The sequence below is a fragment of the Myzus persicae genome, unplaced genomic scaffold, assembly GCF_001856785.1.
Source record: "Myzus persicae strain clone G006 unplaced genomic scaffold, MPER_G0061.0, whole genome shotgun sequence".
Lineage (NCBI taxonomy): Eukaryota > Metazoa > Arthropoda > Insecta > Hemiptera > Aphididae > Myzus > Myzus persicae.
The window spans coordinates 449,134-475,187 of NW_019100582.1; the positions used below are offsets into that span (position 1 = coordinate 449,134).

At 30.8% G+C, this 26,054-nt stretch overlaps 1 protein-coding gene across 1 annotated transcript in view; it reads right to left on the reverse strand.

The window, feature by feature from the left end:
- The window catches only part of LOC111034999 (carbonic anhydrase-related protein 10), a 264,532-nt gene extending 252,656 nt beyond the window's left edge, over positions 1 to 11,876 (reverse strand). Inside the window, exon 1 of the mRNA XM_022316479.1 lies at positions 11,607 to 11,876. The gene's annotated coding sequence lies outside the window, so the exon portion shown is untranslated. The remainder of the gene's footprint in view (positions 1 to 11,606) is intronic.
- Positions 11,877 to 26,054: the final 14,178 nt, after the last annotated feature.

Here is a 26,054-nt window from a genome sequence, read left to right on the forward strand (position 1 = left end):
TTTAATTTATATCAAGTCAATAATTAATAAATAATTAAAATTAAAAAAATTAATTAAAAAAATTAAAATAACGTTGGGTTCTATCACTGGATGGCCTCCCTCCTCATGTGTTCATGTTGTAAATAAAATTGTACGTTGTGTGCTCAAATTTGCTTATTATGCCTTATTGTAGCATAGATTGTAAATATTCTAAAAAAAAAAAAAAAAAAAAAAAAAAAAAAAACTTTGATTGACCAAAATAACAGTTTTAATAATGATTAAAGTTATCACGAATGTTCTGTTATCGTATTATATATAATAATTTTATTTAAAAGTTTGAACTTAAGTAGATATTCAACAGGTATTAACATTATATTAAACTATATATATTATGGAAGTATGACTGTGATATATCTAACTGTACGTGAGTTGCAATGATTAAAGAAATGTACTTTGAATTAGATTTTAGCTTTCATATAGGTATCTTAACAGTTAAAAAGTGTTTTATTTCCTCCTGTTTATGAAGAGCATATTAAAATAATTATATATTTTGCATTGTTTGTAAAATATCACTAATTATAATAATTTATCAAAGCATAAAGTTGTAGTAGGTTATAGTGATGTTTTGTTAAATTGTTGAATTATTTCACAAACATTTTTATGTAATACACATATTTAACTGCACGATTTATTTTTTTGATACTTAATCGAATGATAAGTAAAATTAATTTTATTTTTTAGAAATAGTATAAATATAATATGTCTGAAATCACACTTTAAAGAAAAACTATTGGTTAGTCTTCAATATTGATAATGGTTTCCGGTAGAAAATTTGAAATCGTTGGTATTTTCTATCTAAAAAGTGGACAGTTATTAGTACTTTACTATTAATAATCCAGACAAAACTAACTAATAAACTGAGTTAAGAAACATGATTCTTTATGTAACAACAATGTTTGACAAAATCAATTTTATTTTTATTTTTTTGTTGTAATTTGTCGAATTATATAAGTTCAGTACAGCAACTGTTCTTTTTTATTTAAACAAGATCATTTTTGGATAATTCTTGAAGTACTTTTGAAAAAAAGAACATGAACATTTTATGTTACGAACAGTTTTTAGTTTTTACAGATAATAATTTAAATTATCTTATTTATCTGACACTAAAACATCGAATTTGAAATGTTCACAGTTTATTGTTTGAAAGATTATTAGTTATATAAGCAATGATCGTTGAGCATAATATAAACATATTATGATGCCTATTGTCTATTTATTCAACGGGTAAACATTAATATTGCTTTTGGATTCTCAACTTTTGTTTGGTTCTTGGTTCTATATAAAAATGTTCTTAGAGAACCCACTGTCTTAGACTAAGTGTCTAAGTAGGTGCCGTTTGAGAATAAAAATACGCAATTTATGTATCACGCCTTTGGTTATATTATTGTTATTTGAACTGCACTGCATCTGAAATAAAGTATGTATAAATAATTTCAGTGAAATGATGTGCGTAAATTATAATATGATTGTTTTTTTTTTTTAAAAAAACTTCTCTTGAAATGTTTTGCACCGTTTAACAAATAACAATCTGTGTCATTTTCAATCAATATATGAAGTATGGACCGTATAATGAAACTTTTAGAGTGCTTCTTCAACCAGAACAAGTGTTTGTGGTTGTACAAAAAATGACCCACATACAACAAACACATGTGTGTTATAAAACCAATAAACATTACATTTTTTCACAGTGTTCAGAAACAAATATAAAATATTTGATTTTAAAAGCGAAAAAATTGCTTTTATTTCAATTTGAGAAGAAAATCACAACGTAATTTTATCCAGATATTTTCATATCGTTGGTCCGGAGTCCCGAATAGCAAAATACTAATTATTCGCATTTGACAATTTGACTGTCTCCAGTGGCCAAACTAGAGGAGGGGATAAGGAAACTTACCTTCCCCCCTCACTTCTATTTAGAAACTCAAAAATAAAATTTATTGATTTCGATATAAGCATCCTATGGCATATTTTTATTTTTTGGTTTTGTTATGTGGGATGCAATTTTCCAGAATTTTAATTATAGTTACTCCTATAAGTTTCACTTTAATAATAATAATAATATATTTCTTTGAAAAGCACACATATTATGATAGTTACATATTGAATATTAGTATTGAATACATCGAACTGAAATTCCTGAATCTAGGGAGCCAAGTTTTTAAAGAGCATTCATGGGTAACCCCCCAAATTATTATGATATGATGCAATACTCAAAAAGACATAAATATTCAGGTAGCACACAAATTTTTATTACACTTATGTAATTAATACTTCCACATAAATCCTTCTGTATTATGAAATATGTAGGTAATGTATATTAATATGTTATTATACACTTATTATTACATAAATAATACAATCGTGATTCCAATAATTATTATGTTATTATAACAACACGACGGCGTTCATGGCAAAACATTCAGGTGTTTAAGTATTAAGTTTATTGTGGTGAACAACACATTGTTTCTAATAAATACTGAGAGTCCGAGAGCCCATTACACTACCAACCTATAAAATATACGGGTACTGGATGGGCGGGTAGTAAGTACGATGTCTTTTGTTTTGGGAATTTTTTTAACGGCAATAGCTAATTTATAACAAAGTAAAAAAAAAATTTTAAAAAAAAATAAAAAAAATACTAAACTCCACAACGCGTGTCTGGGGAAATGGTTTTTTTTTTCGTTAAGGTTAAATCGCGGTTCCAATGAGGTTTTTGTATCAATCTTCGGTGGCGTCGAATCCGGCCGACCGCATCGGTAGAGCGGCTTGCGTGGTGTGGCATCACCACACACATGAGCGTCGGGGTTAGAAGACTTGTGCAATTGTGTCGATTCTCTGGGGGAATTAAAATACTAAAATTGGGTAAAACTCTTTTCCGTTCTCGTCTCTAAAACCACAGCGGGAACACACGCACCCGCCCGGCGTTGAACATTGCACTCGTGTATAGATATAAGATATGCGACCCGACCGCGAACTTTACCGCCAAACTTTACATGCATAATTTGCGGACACGCCACCGCCGACAGACTACATTGATTTGTTGTTGTTGTTGTATTTGTTATCACTCACCAACGACTAATTACCGCCGATAAAATCTTTATATAGGTCTGCAGAGTTGACTGTAAATATTTCCTGTATAAAACTGTCCGCTGCTGTGCAGAGAATATTATTATAGAACGTCTTTGTGTTATCGTATCCCGAACCTATTTGATATTGGTCTTTCGTATTATTATTGTTTATATTATATTAAACGCAAAAGGGCGTTACTTTAAAATTGAAACTCTTGTTATTTAGTCTAGACATTTGTAAACATTTTATATTATTGTGTAATACATATTTGTAAAATAAAAATGTATCTTAGACAATGGCCAGAGGGTGAAAAAAGAAATCTCATAGATGCGACGAAATCCGATTAAATTCGTCGTTTTTAAATACATATAAGTATATTCTAACGTTACGATACAATAAAATTGCCCACACAAACCGAATGGAGTGTCCATATTACGTGGTTCTATCTGACATCGTTAATATACATATTTTGTATTGGGACCAGACATGTTTGCCCGCAACAAGCGGATGCCCATATTAACCAGTGGCCACATTAATCGAAATCCACTGCGTTATATTATAATACGTTTACCTTCCTAGATTATGTAAAATATTTTGTATTTATTTTGTTTCTAGACTAACTTAGATATACTACCTAACCAACTCGTACTTGAAATTATTGAAGTCAAATGTTCCGCGAAGGCGTTTTTATTTGTATCGCCATTTGTATAATATACAATAAGTGAATAATGAGGTTAAATACACAGCCGGATATAGTATTACAAAATAAGTATAACACTGTTCAGAAATATTTATTATTAAAAAACAATTTTTACACCCTTTGGCAGAATTTTAAGTAGGCACAACCATACACAAGTACATAACCAACACTACCGTTTAATCTACGGCGAAACACCGTCGTCGGTAAAATGTGTAATAGTTTGTGCTATAAACAATTATAGCCCAGGGGCGTCGCCGATGGTTAGTGGCACATCGCGGCGTCTTGTTAAACAAAAACCATTGAAGTTAAAAATACAAACACGACATTATGCGAATAAATATTTTATTTCATTCTAACCATGTACAATGGTCGGTCTTTATTTCGTGAATCATAATAATATACGTATAATATGAATTATGAATAATATAACACGACGAATGTGTAAACACTATTTTTATTTTTCATACAATACCCAAACGAATTATTGTTCGAACGTCGTAGACGGTGTGGTTGGGTTCGATTTTTGACAGTGAATATCGGTCTAACGTCTCATACACGCGCGATCGAACGCAATAAAATATGTTGTGGGAAGCAAATATTGAACATATTTTGTAAAGTCGTGATTATAATATTATGATAATATAAGAAGACTTGTATACGCACTCGCACAATTAAAGTTATGGGTATAATACTGTGTTTTTCGAGTCGGTCTACGGCAATTAAAAAATGTATTTATGTAAATTTAGCGGTATGTTTACTGAACACGATAAAAAACAACATTAAAATAATATTGTAAAAACCCTTCAGATATAAAAAGAAAAGACGAAACTACTATAAATCGTTTTCGAATAGGGCCAGCGTAGGACTTGAGCTTGGTGAGCATCGACTCTACGAGTGAAATGTTTTGCAGGGCCTGTTTAGTGGGTGTAATGTATTACTTTGTGGTCTCAGAGACAGTGAGATTATAAGCCTTTTGTCGATAATTCTGAATAGTTGGATGAATGTAATATGAATTATCAATGGACGATGAATTTTTTTTTCGAAAATCGGAGGGCTCTTTTTCGTTACACATCTCAAACCACCTTCAAGCCGACCTTGGGAATTCAACACACCATCGCCTCATGGCCAAGAAAGATCAATCCAGATGCAAACCATGCCGAGTTGATTTTACTGCTAAGCACACCTTCTTGAAAGAATGCCAAAAATGTTAGGATGTAAAAAACAAAAACAGTCTTCCGCAACTACTGTAATACAGATAGGAGAAGCATATATTACAACCGAAATTTCAATCAAACACTCCATCAAATAAATACTTAATGGAAACTAAATTGTACAACTTAATTTTAGTAAGCCTTATGACGTGTTCTATATAAATTATAAATTATTTGTTAACCAGTGGCTCTAGACGCCGATGTTATCTGTTATTTTTGGAAAAAAAAATGTCTTGATTACACTAGAATTTTAACAAGATGTAAGAAATCTGTACTGAGATATTATGTATAATTTTTTCTTCTTAAAATAGGTATAGGTATATTCTTCACTCCAGGACCACCAACTATTGGGTATAATAACTGACGCAACGATCGCATTAATTTGTATCTCTGCTTTAGCATCGACGTTGGGTTTATTATTCGGTAATTTATAATATTTTTTTAATGCATTCTAATAGTAACCACGGCGTTTTCGATAGGCAATTTAGCTACTTCGCTGTCACGGGTCCATTTTCCGATAATTTTATATCATTTTCATCATAATATTGTATTATATATTTATCGTTATACCATCATTCAATTACAAAGTCAAGATCACTGTACAAATATAAGCTATTCAGATTATCATGACTTCCCCATAATACGTCCTGCCATTGAAGATAGAACATAATAGAAGCGACAATCAAACAGCCGATCGATTATTCGCTTTTAACGCTTGACCCTGTATCATATATTCATATAGGAACGGAGGTTCGACATGATATTGTAATCGTTTTCTCTACAATATTTTAATTCAATAAACATATATTTAAGTATTATTAATTATAAGCATACTTTCAGTATATACTATACATATATATAAATATTATATTATGTAGTAATTTAGTAATAATGAATAATTTGTAATTTAGAATAAACAAAAACTTATTTATTCGTACTTACATAAAACATGGTTTTCTATTTTCAACTATCATCGAATATGACAGAAAAAAAGTGATAATAGTGGATTTTAAGTCTTCGAGTTCAACCAAAAAAATTTTCAAGGACAAATGATATCATCAATTTTGATAGCTGTCACTCCTATCATATTATATGCTCCTGTAGTCCTGTTGTAGGTCCATCTTTCCAGTATTTTTTTTATAGTAGCCAGTAGATGTGGTCCGCTAAAATAAATGTACTGTGTCAGTTAAAAGTGAGTGTAATACGTAAGATGGAACACAAGCTTAAGTTGCATTTATTTACCATGGTAAACATATACCAACACCGGTTACAACAAGACTAATATTACATTATCTACTGCGATGGATCTTCTGATGTAAATGCTGATGTATAATATGTATGTATATTTTGTTTCCGAAGCTAGCTTTGCAATTTAATTGTTAATTTTTAAATATTTTTTATTTGATCAATGTTTGTACCTATTACATTATAGGTAATCGTAACATGTATATTGTATATGATACAAAATGTATTTATTTAAAAGCGCTTAAATCAATGAAAATAATTAAATACCCATATTAAGGACTTCTGACAAATGTTGATAACTATGCCTACTAGTTTTTGAAATGGTATGTATGAGTGGTAGCCGAGAATCAGTCAACGGATTCGTAATTATTTTTCATTAGAAATTCGAATACTTACAATAAATAACAATATATATGCATATACAGTCGTATGCAATAAAATATTTATGCGTTCTACAATATATTCAACAATAATTGTGGTTTTATTTTCACTGTAGGGTTAAAGTATTATCACAAAAACAAAATCGGAAATTTTATATTATTCCGTTTTTTTTTTTATCAGACCTGCACACCACTTTGTGAGAAATAAGTAATCAAAAGATGTCAATGAAGTACTTAACAGCATATGAGTTTATTTCACGAAATTTGGAGCATCTCGGTGATGTCGACAAAGGGTACAGTTGATTTTATTATGGAGTTACCGAGGGTAAAAATATTACTTTCATTCTAGCGCCTTTTACCAACAAAAACGAAACTTAAGAGGTCCCTGCCCCAATTGACCTATATTAAGTAAACACTTTGAAAGTGGTAATAAAAAAAAAAATAATAACATTTCGCTTTGCATTAAAAGGAGCGTTATAAAATTATCATTTAGTCTTAAATTGAATATGAAATATTTATACAACTCGTCAGAAAACTAATTAAATTCATTTTCAGGTGAAATCATTAGTTATTATATTCAATTTAATAAAATGGACATTTTTTTTAAAAAAAAAAAAAAAAAAAAATTTTTTTTTTTGTGGGAATACAAACTTACTGATACAACTCAATTCATAAGTGGTCCTTGAATAACTTGAGATACACTGGTATACTCGTATCTAAGATCAGGAAACGTGATATTTTACAGACTTGATAGTGTTATTTAGTATTCTTAATATAATTTAAATCACGTACATAAATCAATGGTCTGGGAAGTTTATTAATTAAACATAAATACATTGCATATAATGAATTAGTGTTCAAGTCATAACTGTAAAATATTTATTTATTTGTATCCAACGAATATTAAAAATATACCATTTACAAAATAATGTTTTATAAAATATTACATTTATAAAAAGTGATTGCGTAGTACCTATTGTAAGTTATACGTCTAAAATAGATTTTTCTTTATTCTACAAATATTAAAACAATTATATAGACAATGCACTATTAATATCTAAATTAAATTAAATTAGTTAATTTATTTTACCTATTTAATACATTTTTTAGTTCAACTAATAAGAATAGTTATAACAATAGGTATTAAAAAGAGAAGAAAATTGTATTTATGGTATTAAAATATTGGATGGAATAAAACGGGTTTATTTTTTAAATATCCATCTTAATTTTAACTTCCTGTGTAAAATATTATCCTTGTTAAATCCTTAAATATTTTATCGGTTAAAATCTGCGAAAATCCAATTAGAGTGTAAATTATAATTTTAACCAGTGACACGAATTAATCGTATCATTCTATGTGAACATCTAGACCTCCGCCTTCAAAATTAATTATTAGTGATTGTAATTATATAATGCATTAAATTAGTATAGAGATTGGTAAGTTATAAAGAATTTTGACAAAGCTCATTGAATATTTTAGGTTTACCGTTGGATATATTCTGTAAGTATGATACAAAAAATGTGAAATACTATTGCACATAATAATAAACAAGAATAATTCTGTTATTATATTTTGCGTATAAATTGGTTTGACACTAATATGTTGTTCCATAGTGCCTATTTATTGTTTTCCATTTGTATAAGGTATTTTTTAAGAGTAATATAAAATGCTCCAAATATATTATGATGAATACGATTAGCTTCGAAATTAATGATAATTTATACACGATAATTTGATAAAAATTGTATTCTTCCTTCAGTGGTTAAATGTTAATAGTATATTAGTACTTATTACATATTTAATTTGTATACACTTTTAAGTTTAATATAATAGGTAATTGATAAAATAAATGTATTTAAAAGTTCGCAACGCACTATCTACTATTTTATATTTTTATGTAATGCTTTAAAAAATATTATATTTTAATCATAGCATTGTTAAAAAATTATTTATACTGATGATTATAAATTTAAAAATCGTATCCGATTACATGTGTACCACAGTATTGGATAATATTATATAAACTACTTCGTCGAGTTTATTACTATTATACTACGATCTAAACTATTGTATAACGCGTATACTAAACAAATCCATTCTATGCGTTTCAATGTGCTTTTATATTGCAGTTATGAGGTGTATAATTTTGCTTCTATGTAGATACCAAAACTCGTGATAGAAACAACTAGGCCATGATTTTATTACACTTCGAAAAATAACCCATAGAGTACCGATACTCAAAACCAATCCCGTCACATCCCAATAGTATAGATCAATATTTATATGTATTTCCAGTCGTTTTCGTCGTTTTTACGCAGTCCACAGTGGAACGTTTTCGTGAAAACAAAAATATTATCACTAATACCTACCTCGATAAATCACGAACCTATTCTCTAAAACAAAACTATATAATATATTTCCCTTAATTCAATACTGCAGGAATCCATTTATCCTGCAAATCACGCGGCGTTGATTTCACATGATAATTTACCTACATTTTGTTCTGTATATAATAATATTATTATGGCATTATAAATGTGTTTTTTTCGTAAAAAAATGTAAAAAAAAAATTAATTGTTTTGGTCAACAACGCGTTGTCAGTGAATGAATAATAATAAAAAAAACCCCGTACAGAATATTGGCAACGGATACGGCTATGAGTGATGAGCATTGGTTGCAACAGGGAGATTAAATAAATGAATTCACAAAACTTATATATAATGTGAAAACAAATTAATTTTAACGGAATCAATAGCGATGGCGATACATAATTTTATGGAGGAGGGTCGAATTCTGATGGCTGGTGTTGATAGGGCGAAAAGGATGAGGTTCGTAATCAGATTTATCACAAAAATGTTGATGTATTTATTTACTGCTCGTGTTGACGCAGGTCGATAATTCAATATATACCATACGAACGTTTATTTAATCAAGGCTCATAAACAAAACGGGGGGGGGGGGGGAANATGAAAAACGTTTTTCGAATTTTCTAGTCACGTATTATAACATACGTGATATAATAATATAATATATCATACTGATGTTACCAACAATTTAAACGGACACATGGTTGTTAATGTTTTTGTTCTATTTTTGAATAATAAGTAACGCTGAATGGTTTAACTGTTTAATATTTTCAATCAAACAACATTAACATGTCAAAATATTGTGAGAGTATATAAAATGTAATTACCTATTTCATAAACCGTTTTAATAATGATGATTAGCCTTGAATGTTTGGGGAATATTATTTGGCGAGATGAGCGTACGGACTAATTAAAATATGCACTTTTCGGTGATAGTGCGTAATAATTATTATCACCCACCAAAAGTACAATGATTTTTGACCTAACTTAACTGACGCATTCACACTACACATTTCGAGTAAAATCATAATAGATATCGCTTGCCCCGAAATAAACACCAAGTGTCACTTCAAAAGTTGTAACTAATTGTATTTCGGTGGTCCAATTTAAATACAATTATTATTGGATTTGAACTTAGCTGATATTCTAATGAAGTGTTTATTAAAAGGTGTTCCGCAAAGATCGCAATATCACAGTGGTTCCACGGAACTTAATTGCTATTTGTACAACATATTTTAAGATAATCTAAAATTCTAAATATAAGATATAAGTCTAATTATTTTTAAAACCTAATTGAATTGTCGATTCATTAGCCTCTTATAAGTCAAAATATTATAATAATCAGTTTTAATATTTTATCGATATTATTGACTCTTGAACTCTAACAAGATAAAGTTTGCTGTCGATAACCTACGATTAATAATATTACAACGTAATCGTAATCGTGAAACAGGGTTCTCAGCTCATAATATACCTACAAAAATGAAATATTGCAATAGACTCGATGGCGAATCTGAAATGAGAATTCAACATTCATCCATTAAGCCTAAAGATCGTAAGTATATAATATGTAATAATATACAATTCAATATCATTCATATCATTAAAAATAAAATTTAAAACTTCAATTTTTCTGCTTATTTCTTCCAAATAATCTCAATACAGGATGTGTAGCATTCAAACAATTGAACAAACTAGGGGTTTCAAGACAAAAATGGACATGTTCAAATGCATTATCGAACAAAACAATCAATGAACATTATTGGCGGTTTCGGTCGTGCTGCAATACAGGTGCGGTTTATTGTATTTTATAATATGGTTCGGATAAATACATAATACCTGCAAGTACAACGATTTGACGAAGCGGGAAATTCAATAGGGTGGAAAACTGTGGCGGTTAAACATGATGTTCAAGGGAGGGGGGTAGGCAGAAATAAAGGCAACCCTCCTCCACCCCGTAGCATTTTTATATACACCTATAAATAATATAAAATATAGGCACACCTTGATGCCGAAAACGACAGTGATTTTGTTCGTACTTTCTGTAAAAAAGTTTGAATTCATCCTGGACAACAATCACTGCGTGGGAGACAAACTGATTTGGGCGGCCGAGCAGCTATCGGCAGTCTAGTTATGTCACCTGGTATTGCCCGCTCGAGGGAGATGGCCGAAGTACGGGTAATGCCCTGACAATGTACCGGCAATAGCCGTGAGTTATAGTGGACTGTATAATAATGAGAAATGGACAGCTGTAGGAGAAATCAGGAAAATGCGAAATGTGTGTCGGAACTGACAAAATGTATCGTAAATTCGTAAATAACATTATAAATAACGGAAACACGAAATTAGATGGTAAAAAAAGTACGGTGATAATTCAATCAATAATAAATGAAAATAAACAGTGCTTGTCATATTATAGTGTCAGTATAGGTAGGTATTTTGATAATATGTCGCTAGTCAGACGAACAAATAGTAAATACAATTACGGTACATATATCTATTACGTACTGGGGAGGCACTGACCAACTCATAAAATCAATGCACAGTAACATATATAGGTATTCTAATATAAGTAATAATAACAATTGACCTAACCTTTGCTCGGACACTCGAGCTGGAGGTTTCGCAGTTGACTTAGGACACTATGGACCGAGCGATCGCGGGTGGCTGCTGGCTGCTGGCCGATACACTGTCCGAAGGTGGCACAAATTTCAGGAAGTGGCAACAGTGGTGGACGGATTCGAATGGTATGTAGGTTCGATAACTAAGATTTTTTCGGAGGATCACGTTCGACCGGTCACGTCGCAGTCACGAGCTTGAGAATACCACCGTACGAACGGCTCTCCAAACCAAAGCAGACTAAAAAGGCCGCGGGGGACTAGGCCATACGACACCCGGCAACAGGTGGACCAGGCAAGGCTCGCGGGACAGCGATAGCACGACCTTGTCCTGTTATCTCGGTGAAAATTGCATATGCAGCACATATATAATATGCATCAGGCCACCGAAGCTTATCGGGCACCAACGCTCCTTTTGTTTAATCTTTTGAAATTTGAACATTATTACATAATATTAAGCAGCTATTATCACACACGATCTTATACACAACATAATAGGTAGGTAAGTAACAATAGTTAATATATGATTTTTACGGCGTGCACACACCAATGTTCGCACCAGAGTGACCGCACTGGTCGTAAGTCTCGTTTTCGAGCATCGTGTCCTCTTTCCCAGACCAACTTCGAACGGGACGCTTTTTGTCTCCGTATTATATTATATACGTCCGCGAAAGAAAAAACCCTGTGTACAAAACACACACAAAACAATATTTTTACAGTTAAGTATTGAAATAATATTCTAACCGAAGCCAATAGTTATAATTAAACAGCAGTTTTCAGCATCAAGCCCCGAGATCAATAATTGTGACCAATGATCATGAATCGTGATGAATGCAGCAATGGCGTATGCCGTATGGCACAACGAATTCACAAGATAGGTGAAAAAAAAACAAACCTACTTGTTTAACCGGAAAACAATGTCTCGAAAATATATATTTGAAATTTAAAACAATTTTTAAGTATCCTTTTTTTTTAGATTTAGGTAAGCCAAAATAATTGTGTTCGCCGTTTTTTTTTTACATAACTATGTGTTCCGTAGTTACATTTAATAATATTATTATAATTGATGAAAGTCCAATTCATCTGCCCTAATAGTTGAAGTAAAATGTTATGGACATTAATAGTAGGAGTTCAGTAACCGCATGACGTAAGGATGGGTAAGGTTTTTAAAGTCAAACTACGATATTATAATATCCAATATGGAAATTATGAATTATTGATACTTATGCACTGTTAACATATTTTACTAAATAATATAACATATAAAGACATATTTCTTTAAAACGATACTCGTCGTAATATGAATTTATTACAACGTGCCATCGTGTAATTAATAACATGAAGTTAAAATATTATGTGTATTTGTCTAACTTTTTAACCTGACTACATCAATTGACTGTTGAAACGATTAATTTTTTTTCTGTTGACTTAATAACAATCCTTCTAGAGTTTTTTGATACATTCATTTTGAACGTAGATAAAGGCGCAACGTATTCTTGTTGCGATCCATGCATGCTCTATTGAGCAAAAAAGATTATTTTTTTGGTTTGAATCGAGTCAATTAGTTAATCTTTTTTTCCATAAAATGTTTTTACTTGGTTTAAAACTTACAGTCGGAATTAATAGATCATCATCATTTGTTAACTATTAACGACCATGCGCATGAGCACTGGAACTCTGGAGCAGTCAATCATTCCATCGACTTACACGCAGCCCACGTTTGATCGAAATCGCATAATATTATTATTAATAATATCGTATGGAACGTTTTATTGCGTGTATTTGTTTTATAAATTCGCCACGGTGCATTTAAACGGAACCAACCGCCACTCGTGTGTCAGTACTCAATAATATAGTGACACAAGAACGGGCAAATCGTGTCGATAAAGTAACGTTTCTGCGCAGTATGTAATCAAACTGAAAACGCCACTACGTCTGAGATGTAAACGCTCGGAGTAATAATACTGTGTACCACTCGCGTACGTGTCACTTAGATTTAAATGCTCGCCTGTCTGGCAAACGGAAACCTGCGCTCTGTATTTATTGATATGCCTATATAATACACATACCCTTTAAACGTCTTGTTTAACAGACATTTCGCAAACGCTCCGATTACAATGGGACGCAGGATGCCGATAAAACAGCAACGTTCTCCGGAGTAATAAGAGGAAGACGAAGAAGAAAGGGGGAGGAGGAGGAGGAGGAGGAGGAGAAAAAGAAGCTAGCTAATGTGTGCCCGTGTAGATCGCACAATAGAGATGGTCAAGGATTATCGTAAATCATGCTGCAGTATATCTAAGGAAATGCGAACGATGGTTGAGTTATTTTTAACCGAATTTTTGAAAAGACACAATAATTAAATATTTTCCATGATCAGTATCAATACTGTCCTTTTGTATTTTCCGCAATTAAATCAATTTGAAAGATTTTCGAGACATTTTTTACTGGCTCTTAATTTTATTGAATAACTGTAAAATTGTCTGGCATTGGTTTGAGTTTTTAAATCAAATTGTTTGGTATTAGTTTCAGTTTCAAAAAAGGTTTTTTCAATTTTTTGGTTTCAATAACGATTTTTGAAAATGTTCAGTTTTCATTTTTGGAACGGTTTTTAAATTTGTTTTGCGTTTAGTGTCCGGTTATAACTAGACCCATTTTTATTATCTATTAACTAATAAGTTCTGAAACTACAGCCCTAAAATATGTCTGATTTGAGGATACACACTTGTTATGTTGTCTCCGTATTACAGAAGTATAATATATAGCAAGTTTAAGTCCAGCATAACAAATTTTGTGATATTAGCTTCATAAGTTGTGATTTTGCAAGGCAAAAAAAGCATTGTTGAGATATTCGATTACGTTACTGGTAATTTACAACAGCAAAACACTGAGTACTACAGCTTAATAAATATTAAATCTAGTTTTATATGGTTAAGGCATATTATCTTTCATAAAAATGAATTGATTGAAAAAGTGTATTTAGAAAATATTTTATTTATTGACATTAATTTTTAAAAGAAACTAATAAAATCGAAAATGTCTTATGCCAATAAATAGCCAACAAAAGTCAAAATATTTTGAATATTTTATGATGTATAGAAAATGCTAATATACACTTTCAATAAAAATGACATGTATCTAAGATCTCATGATTTTTAAAGTTACACCTTACATTTTTTCGAGCACCGATTTTCAGTATATATTACCATTTTGTCCTTAAATTTTTTTTTTTTTTTTGTTTTTCCCCGTACCTACTTTTGAAAATAACTGGGAATTTCAAATTTTGAAGTCCCCAATGCGATTACACAGAAAAAATATATGGCCGGAAGATTTGTGAATCATCATCCAAAATCAGTAGTTATTATTTATACAGAAATAAATAGGACTAATTACCAAAACCAATTGAGTTCTGTTTAAACACAGAGAGAGCACCTTTACAATAACGTATGAGTAATAAGTAATAACTATGAGATAACCATTATTATAGGATTCAAATATTTTTATTTGTAACTATTCAACTGGCATGAACTCTTGTGGTAGGTAAGTAAACAAATACATTTGACAATTTTACAACAATGGACAAACGTGACTCGAATACGATTTTAAAGAGTACGAATACAGATGAATAAAAGATATTAAAAATATTATGAATATTGTACGCATCAATTATGCATCTTAATATCAGAAACGTATTAGACTTAAAAATAACTCGACTAGAATCAAACAAATCTATAAATTTGGATATTTTATAAGCCAGTAATAAGGAACGTGGAAAAAATGAATCTACAACATAACTTTTTTTAAGGGAATAACAAATAAATTATTTTTCTGGAGTAATATGTGAAAACCTTGATTCCCAATAAAACTAGTAAATGTGGTCACAACAATCAGATGACAATTTATAACTACTAATGTCTGTGTTGCATAAACAACCGATAAACATTTAATGAACCAACGATGAGATGATTATTGCTCAAACATGATTTAGTGATAATTAAAATGTTTAGTTAACCATTAAATAAATAAATTAGTTATACAAAGATACATTCATTTATGTATTATATTGGCAAAGAACTTTTAGTTCCCTTTAAGTTTTCTTCGTTTCCGTACCATTAATGAAATTGTTATTGTTAAAAGTTTAACAATTTGTAACTTAATTTCATACTTTATAATCTTACTTTTCAAATATTTTATTTTTGTTTTTTTGCGTTTAGAATAAATTGAATTTATATTATCATTTATATTGTAATTATATATATTACAAAATTCTAAAAAAAATCAATTCAAAAATCTCCACTCTTAACCTTTGAAATTTAACTGATGAATTAATTGTCTTCACTCAGTGTAAACAATACTTAAGATAATGTCAGCACAATATTTTATTTCTTTCAGATCCATGGTGAGGCATTGATAAAAATGTAAAATGAGTTCTTTTTTTCTTCTAATATTGTTTTTATGAATTTTGAGTAATTTTAAAGTAAAATCAATTACTGAAAAAAATGATGGACAATACTATGTGGTGGCTAATACAAACAGTATGATATAATAATAATGTTTCTGTAGACATCTGTTTAGATATTATATTTGTATTTTCTAATGTACCTAACAGTCAAATATATTAATTCGAAATTATTAAATTATCGTTTAGGTTGCGAACAACCGGTCGATGCATATACGACAGATCGATTGCGTACTAACAGGTCGGGCTCAACTTACCAATGGCGACAACTTTCGGGTTACTTGATTCCGAACATTTCGAAATTTTTCCGATAAATTAATTTTTTTACAATAACTTTTGTTCCAAAAAAGGATAACAAGGAAAATAAGCTCCGGCACGCTCGGTAGGTGGAAAAAGTCAAATCACTTATAATTTGTTTTGTGCGGTTGGGGGGAGGAGGGGGGGGGGTAGAATCCGGGCTCCAAATTTCTGAAAACGTCTCTGCGATACTCGTACAAGCAATCAAATTTAATAATTAAAATCGAAAATATCTCATGCCTATAAAACAATAGTGTGTAGACAGTAGACATGCGTACCTATTATAGGTAGTATTATAATAATAACAAGCCATGTGGGTGCGACGAAACAAAAGAATATAATGTCTCTCCGCCACTCGATCGCAGACGCACAAAGACCGAGTAAATTAAGCCCGCGCTTAAACCTCGGTAGTTTGTAACTGTTCCGCTTTATAAAAGTAGTGCGACCCGAAAAACAAATTCAACGTTATATTCAATATTGTTTTCGTCTCGTTTTTTGCCGGCGCGATTTGGGTGATACGTTTATGCGTACACGTTGAACGTTAAAACCTGTTGAATTCATCCGAAATACAAAGTTATGCATTATAATTTAAATTGTTGTCAAAAATTGCCAACTACAAATACAGACATTTCCAAAATCGGGTTTGATTTTTCGTTTATTTTGTTACTCTATGCCTCTCAAAATCTTAATTATTATAATTACTCGCGGATGGTCCACGACTCGCTTGGCACACACCACCTATGCATATTTGTTTTTGCTTATTACAGGCCATTAAGCCTCTTGTCACAGCTACTTTTCCTTAACATCATTCTCGCTGTCTTTTGCCATCTCTTCTGGATTCTATACTCCTATAGTCCCCTCAAAATTACGTCGTGCCCACTCGGCCTATATGCTTACGCTATTTAATTTAATAAAAAAAAGATTCAATTTTAGTTTTTAAAAATGCATTTTCTATTTTCGTAAATAAAAATTAAATTATGTTAAATCTATTTTCATGACATTATACATTTATAGAAAACTTATATTTAATAACTCTACAGTCATCGGTCAAAGGTGTAAACAAAAGAAAATGTAGGTAAATTTATATATAATTAATATATTATTCTGAATTTGATTGCAATAAGATACCTTAATATACATTCTTGAATTGTAGATGTTACATTTTCTACTGTTTGGTATTTACTTAGATTTGTATCGAATAAAAGAATGCTCAACTTCAATAGATGTATAATAGGTGCTATAATATCCCATTTATTGGATAAGTTCAATGGAGATATCCATTGATTAATATTAGGCTGTTTAAACCAATATTCAATACACATTTTGTATAATATGTTATTTTCAGTCGTTTGTTTGGGTCATACAACTTGATCGAAAATAGATCATAAGTATATATTAATTTGAACATGAGCGTAATTTGGAAACACAAAATCGTCACGAAATTACGATAAGTTTTCTGCAGTTGACGAATACAATCGTATATTATCAAAATGGTGTAAATATGTAGGAAAAAATGGAAATATTGAGAACCAGTATGTACAAAAATGTTTTTATGACAAAATATGAGAAAAATATGTAATACCAAGAATGGCTCATTTTATTACAATTCACAAAATTTACAAATCATTTGAAACGAATAAATCACTTTCCCAAATTAGTACAAATATGAAATATGTGTTTGCATATTATAAATCAATCCAAGCCCTTAAAATAATAATACATATAATACTATAATACGTACTATCTTTATTAGCCAACTTTGCCCTTTAAAAATAATGAACAATATTATAAATTAATAATATAGCACTTGTTATTTAATTATTATCACCAGTATATTATGTATGGCATGTAATCAAAATCATAATATAAAAAAAAAAGATTTGTTCAGCTACACCATATATCTATATAAGAAGTGGTCGTTCAAACTTCTCTCCTGGTATCTTTAAAAGCAATCGCTGAAGACACACACACACACACACACACACACACACACACACACACACACACACACACACCGATACTGCCTTTTAAATTATATATTATAGACGACGTATGTCATATTGACATATTATGCAGTGTCGGACTAAAATAAAAGTTAAATCCTCGGCCAGTATCGTCCAGTGCGCAGTTTCAGTGAACACCGGTACACTGGTGTAGTATGCGCCCCGTGATCGTGTCGAGTCACTTAAAATAATTTGATAATCTAGCTCGAGTTGAAAAGTGACAGGTATTCTTTTATTAGATTCCAATCGGAGTAAATCAGCTTTCTGTCCTACAGCACCGCTGCTCGCAAGTTTTTTTTTCCTAAACGCTTTTTATGGCAGTAAACAATATGCTCTAAGAGTTAGACTTTATGTTCGACTGTAAATTCGTGTCGTCGTACTCGGTACGTATTCAACCGGAAAGTGCACGTAGACCACTCTGCGAAGATTACGGGATTCCGCGAAATTCACAAAAATACAAACCAGTAAAAACGTCCAAATCGAGGGTTGACATCGCGGAATCGATTTTAAAACAAACGAAAATAAGCTGCAATACGCTTATTAAATACGTCCGTTCGAGTGCGGCTCTCGTGAAACCAACTGCTGAGCAGAAAAGTCGAATGAGATCTTGCTAGAACCGTGACTTGAAGATGTACGACATACTACATAGATTATTATGTAAAAATAATGTATAAACAGTTACATAAATAGTAGTTATAACTCTAATAAGGTATACCGCCTATATTTAATCAATATATGACATCTACAGTTAGAAATAAATTTAAATATACGTAAATAACGACAAAAACCATTTTTATATTAAATTGGCCAGAAATATCTAAATCTGTATATTTTAACCACTGCATGTGGTATCTGTGTATATTCAATGAATACAAAAAATACAATATTTATGTCGAATAAAAAATAAAAAATGAAATTTTGTAAAATTGAGTCTATGATAGTGATGACACAGCTATAAATTATTGATAAATGATACGAGAATGAATTTGTACATAACGTCATTTTTATTTTTTTTATTTTTATCGCCCGGCTACTAAGGCCATTAGCTGTTGTAGGAGTTATGAACTGCGGTAGAGGTAAGGTTGGTACGGTGGGTTGTATTTTACGACTGTTACGGTATTGTTACAGCAGTTAGCAAGCACGTGTATGTGTGGCAAGGTTTTCAACTACTATGAACCCGAGTGGTCACCCATCCGGGAGCTAGTAGCTGTGGCTGTTACTTGCTCCCAGTCGCATTCCGTGACTGGCAGCAGCCAACGCGCCACGCCAAGCAACGCCTTGTGATTTGTTCGTTTGTGCGAGTTGTGTCTTCGCATTTATCAAAACAATTACACAAATCGATGAAAAAAAATCATATTTAATATGATTAAAGTTCAGCTACACGCTAAAGCATATATTTTCACCTGTTACATCATAACACCAGGGGGTGTAAGAGCACCGCCATGTACCCCCGAAATTAATTACACCACTAATTAATAAAGTGTCGAATTGGGTATCGTTCATTGTAAGATAAAATCGCATAAAATAAATTCATCATTGTATCCCGATAACACGAACAATTAATAATGAACACATAATGTGACGGTTCGCTAATAAATATTGTTGATAAATTGACACGGTCGACGAATGATAAAAAAAAAAAAGAAAAAACCGAAAAGTTATGAAACATGATATTTGATTGGTCGTCTCAATTTCTTCGATTTCGGTTATTTAACCGGCAACAAAGCAGTTACATAATGTTAGTGTAATATTTACATTTGTGTTATTAATATATTACATAGGTAGATACGTATCGAGGAAATTAATTTTATTCTTTTCATCAAAAAATATTATATATTATGAGAATATTTACATTGTTTCACTCGCTGACAAAGAGAGTTCGTTCTCGATGTCCTTATGTAACAATTTCAATTTTGAATAAAAAAAAAAAATGTAATATTTAAACTGTACAAGATTTATATTGACATTGATGCATTATATATATTACATTTTCAGCTCGACGAACTAATTTAAAAATTGTTTTATTATTTTATTTTGTTTTTCGTTAATGTTAAGGACTCGAAAACTAGACCGTCTTAATCCAATAATTGTGCAATTTACTATGTTTTATAAAAATAACAAATTTTTTTTTAAATAGTCTTCCGGAGTCATATGAGTAGTGAAGGTGTTCTTATTGTACGTCGAATTTATGCATCTTTTGTGTCTCCACATTTAGTGAAAACATGTTTGACTATACTAAATAGCAGAATAATTTACATGTTCTAGGTAGTTATTTTTTCACGAGATGAACAAATAAATATTATCACTTTAAAACTAATTAAAAATATACATTACACAAGATAATTATATAAACGTGCGAAATTAAAATTTACAAATGAATGATTTTACAATTAAATAAAAGGTTACTCATAAGTTGTTTAAAAACCTATCTAAAAATTTCACAAATACATAGATACTATTTTTTTTTTTACAGAGATTTAAAGTTAAAATTATAATGAAAAATAAATATTAATATTATGTAGTTATTCAAAATAATATTTCGTTGATTTTGGAAATTTTTCGGTATCGCCTAGTCATATGATTATAAACTATATCTACAGATTGCACAATTATTATGAGACCTCAAAATATTTAGATTAATTCTCATCATTCTACAAGTCATTCTGGACTCAAAAATATTATTAACATCAAGCTATATAGTGTAAAATGATATAATAATAATAATAATAATAATATTTTTCAAAAATTAATTCTAACAACTACATAAGGAACAAAGAAAATGAATTGCTACTATAGTTATATAGACTTATATATGTAATGTACACAATATTATAAGATACAAAATTTCTTAGAAATATAATGGTAACATATTATGGTACCTCTTGCTCATGGTATCCACTCAGAATCGTTTTTCGTATCGGTACCATGATTTATCATTCAGTTTAAAATTTAGCTCATCCATTTTCCAATACAGTAACCTACTCAATGACAAGGCACATATTTTGACACCTACCATACAGCAGAACGACTTCCGATTTCTTAGATTCTGACCGGAGCGATTAATGAATTGCAGTTTTTACAACAATATATATTTTTTTTTATTTTTTTTGCTTTTTGTATCCGAAGACACTTAATGATACAAATAATGCTCCGATCATAAATATTGAGAGAGGAGTTGAGGGGCCAAAACTAGGAATTGACCAGTTATTTTTAAAAATTAAATCTTTGAAACAAAAAATTATAACGATATCATTAAGATAATTATTTTGAATCCGCGGTCAACAAAAATTTACACAGTCTTCGCTCAGAATTATTTTTCATCATGTCCAATGGTCTATCATTGAACTAAAAATATTGAAAACATGGTCCATTATTATAGTTACCAATGCAGTGACGATTTACTGCATTCGACACCCCTAATGTTCAGAAAAGGGGATAATTGACTGATTTTTTTTAAAAATAAATAACTTAAATGAGTGTTTCACCCGTTTTGGCTATTATTGAATCTTTTTTAACAATTTATTTTGCCACTTAATATGAGCTCTACTTACATGCTTAAATTTGGCTCCCTTGCAGCTATAAGAACCCTCAATCATTCTTTTTTTTGTGGGGGGGAGGGGGGTGGCAAGTTTGTTTTTACATAATAATAGATAAAATTGTATAAATTTATTTTGTTAACTATTGGCTTAATAGGATATTTTAAATCGGTGACCCCGATAAGCCGGGGGGCAAATGCCTTGCCACACCCCCCCCCCCTTTTCAGGCACCTACGCATACCGTGGTCCACACATACCGATCGCATGGAATACTGTGTTAAACATGTCGTCGGATAATTCTACCGTCACGCACTCATAAACCAGCCATTATTGTTTTCTATTAAAATGCTATGGTACGACAATCGTAGACTTTTAGATACAAGAGACTGTTGTTTGTTGATAATATTATATTTTATACACAGTGTCGGTTGTGTTTTTTTTTTTATTTTATTAATCCTCGAGCTTTAAAACGTTTCCTCAACAGTCACCGCGTACCGATGTATAATAAGAAGCTTTACGCGTCCTTTGAGCACGCTTTCTTCGCGGCATGTATTAGTCTTTTTTTTCCTCAAATTATTTTAAAGCGACAGTAATATTAATTTATACGAGATTAACGCAGTTGGCAAAATGATAAATCGGTCCCACCGGAGGGAAAAAAAAACACAAACTACCAAAGTGTAGTTACCATCAGTGGTAATAGATTGAAATAAATCCCACTTCGTCTTTTCACAAATGACCCGCGGTAGAGTTATTTTAGGTATTTTCTTCCTTTTTTTTTTTCCTTCTTCTTCTTCTCCTTCTTCTTTCCCTCCTCTGTTTTAGTTAATGCTAAGGTAACAATTTCGGGATGTGCAAACGCGGAATGGGAAAAGTTCAAGATGGATTAGCAGTTCGTGTGGGCTATAGGCTATGGGTGTCTGCATTAGTTTTCACTATTCGCCTCCTCCCCCCACCAACCGCGCTACCTCGTCCGCGAGCAAACATCTGTTGAAATACTCCAGACATTAATCTGTTTTGTGATGACCCTAATCTCCAAAGCCCCCCCCCCCCAGCATTCTGCCGCCGTTAATATATTGGCCATAATATCCCGGGTTCGAGTATATTCTTATACCGAAACGTTTATGGGCGGTTGTTTTTTCTTTCGAATTCTCCGATAGTTGTTGTAATAATTGTCTTAACATTGTTTACGGTTGTCTGCAGTTGTTCAAAATTATGCACCCGGTACTAATTTATATCGGTAGGGTATCATCAACTGTAGCCGTATGAAACCATAACATTTAACACCTACTTTAGACGTTTTATTTTTTTTCAATTGTTGTTGAACGTGTCTTGCTCTTATTTACAAAGAATGCGTACAAACGATACAACGGAATTTACGATTAAGCTACACTGTATTACTCAGAACCGTACACACGGAACCGGGGTGTCCAACCCCCCCTGCCCCTTGGTATATTTTTTTTTTTTAATGTGCGAGTAGATATATAAAAATGAATACAATTTTTAAAAAAACATATGTTTATAAACATAGGTAAGAGATGATGTATTATTTAGGTACATAATATTGTATTTTCCACGAAACCAGTTAAATACAATTACATATTCTACAATATTAACATGATAAAATCATATTTTATAGGTAAACAAATAGGTAATATTAAATTTACAATTAGAGAGGGGCACAATTCACCGCTCTTGTAGACCTCGTATTGGTGAAATCGAAGTTACTAATCGTTTAAATATAACAAATTATGAATACTTTTAATGTTAAAAAAGTATCATACAAAAATGATACACCTAGAATAAGGTTTAATTCACATTTACAGGATTTGTACGATATAACACTATGCAGTCTTATGAATCACTTCAATGTTTGATGAGTGTATGTAAAATTAATTGTGATTTTACTATTAATACACAGAGTAATTCAACAACCATGCTTACCCTCATTTTTCGTTTAACACTAAAATTGTTCAAATTCCGCTTTTTGGAATTTTTAAAATATGTGCTAATATCATTTTTGTATTACTTAAGTAGTGTCTCGTGGCTACTCATTTTTTTTTTGAAACGAGTATCCACCCACCTCTTTTCAAATGTAGTTTATTTACCAGATATGTTTTTCAAAAATGTTCAAGTATCAAAGTCAAAATTAAAATAAGTATTTTTTGAGTTATTTTACCTTTTGTTCAAAGGATCATATTGGTCCATGATAATAGATACGCGGGAGATGTGTCGACTAGGTGATTGAAAAATGTTTTTGATTAATATTAATTTATCCATATTAATAATTTGTAAAAATGGTTCAATTATAATAAATACTAGTTCTAATATAAAATCTGATTTATAATTTTTTAAAACTACTTTTAAGAACTATAATGCTTAGAATAAACATTTTAATAACTGAGAAACCACTCGTCTGAATGTTGAAAAAAAAAAATACTCGCCAAATAATTTACACTAAAAATATGGGGGAGTTCTCATTTGAAGAAAAAAAGTTTGTATTGACACAGAATACTTGTTTGGTGGTACAAATAATTTAAGTAGCCAGCTAACAGTTTGAAAATAAGGTGTTCAAGTATATTTAAAGATTTTAAAAATCAAATTTTGAAAACTGAATTTGTAAAGAAAAAAGGGTGTACACATGCATGGTAAATCATCCTGTTTATATATAATTTCTCAATTTAACCCCTCACGTTGAAAATATCTGTGTCCGGTCTTACGTCGCAGATCAAAAGTTTGTATTTTGTCCATGTATCGTAAAGTTACATTTGAGTATACTATTGAGTTTTGTGCCAGGTGGCAAATCATTTTACCAAATTATATTTTTATTTTCAGCACTTATATTGAGGTTTTGTTAAAGTCCGATTCTCGAAACGGAAAAGAAACATTTATTTTTCTTAAAAAAAAAAAAAATGAAAATCATCAGTTCTCGATACAACCAATTCATACCAGTTTGTTTCACGAAGTAAACAAAAAAATCTATCAAATTCGTGAATTGAACAACAATCTCATGACTGCCGAGCGTACACAATATATTATTATTATTATCGTGGTAGTTGAGCACAAAGAGCATAAAAAAATTCGTTTCCCAATTCAATGGTATTTAATTCTACACATTTACCCACGTATAATGAAATACGCAAAAAGAAAGTTGTTTTGGTACACTATAAGATTCGTTATTGTGTGTACGAGGCGGGTCGGTTTTGACCGAAATTCGCTGAAATTTCGTCTCTCGAGAAAAATATTTTATTGAAATGTTTTATTTTTTTTGTTTTGTCACCCTTGAAGAATAAAACGGTAAAAGCCGTATAAATTATACTTCAATGATATTGCAGTGTCAGATTTTTTATTATTATTATTATTTACCCTCTTATACACTTGGATACTGGCCAATAGTAGACGGCGCGGCGGCGGGTTGAATAATTATTTTCAAAGAAGTTTCAACTCATAATAATTAAGTCATATTAAAACGCAGCAAGATTCGATAATTAATACAAAACTCACTGTGCCAAACACAATTATCACAAAAACCCTCAGCAATTAGGGTTCGCTAAACGACTAAACGTCGATAACCCGTGGAATACAAAAAAAAAATAATAATAAAAGTATGCGCATAATGTATGCTCACAGCGCGTATTATATTTATTATGTTTAAATATAATCTTTAAACTTTGAACTTCAATAAGTTCAAATAATATATATATTATTACTATATTAATTTGTCTCGCAATTAATTTTACGAAATGTGTTTGACTTATACATAATAAATGGAAGTAACGACATAATGTGATACAATTAATGTCTATTATTATTATTATTATTATTAATTGTATTTTTGTATCCATACGACAACACTATAATAATACGGTGCTTAAAATACTGTTGAATTTTTTAGTAAGCCATTCCGGGCTGTCTGCGTAGTGTTTCGGTCTGTTTTTTTAATGGCTTACAATATACGGACGAATACATTTAATGTTTTAATTTACTAACAAATTCACAAACTGGAGTGACTTAATAGAATTTCATCAACAACTCTTTTACCAATTTCAATTCTTAGATAATAGTTCTTATCTATATCACAATATAATTTACCATAATTTACAAAAACACAATTTAACAGTAAAATTTAGTAGGTG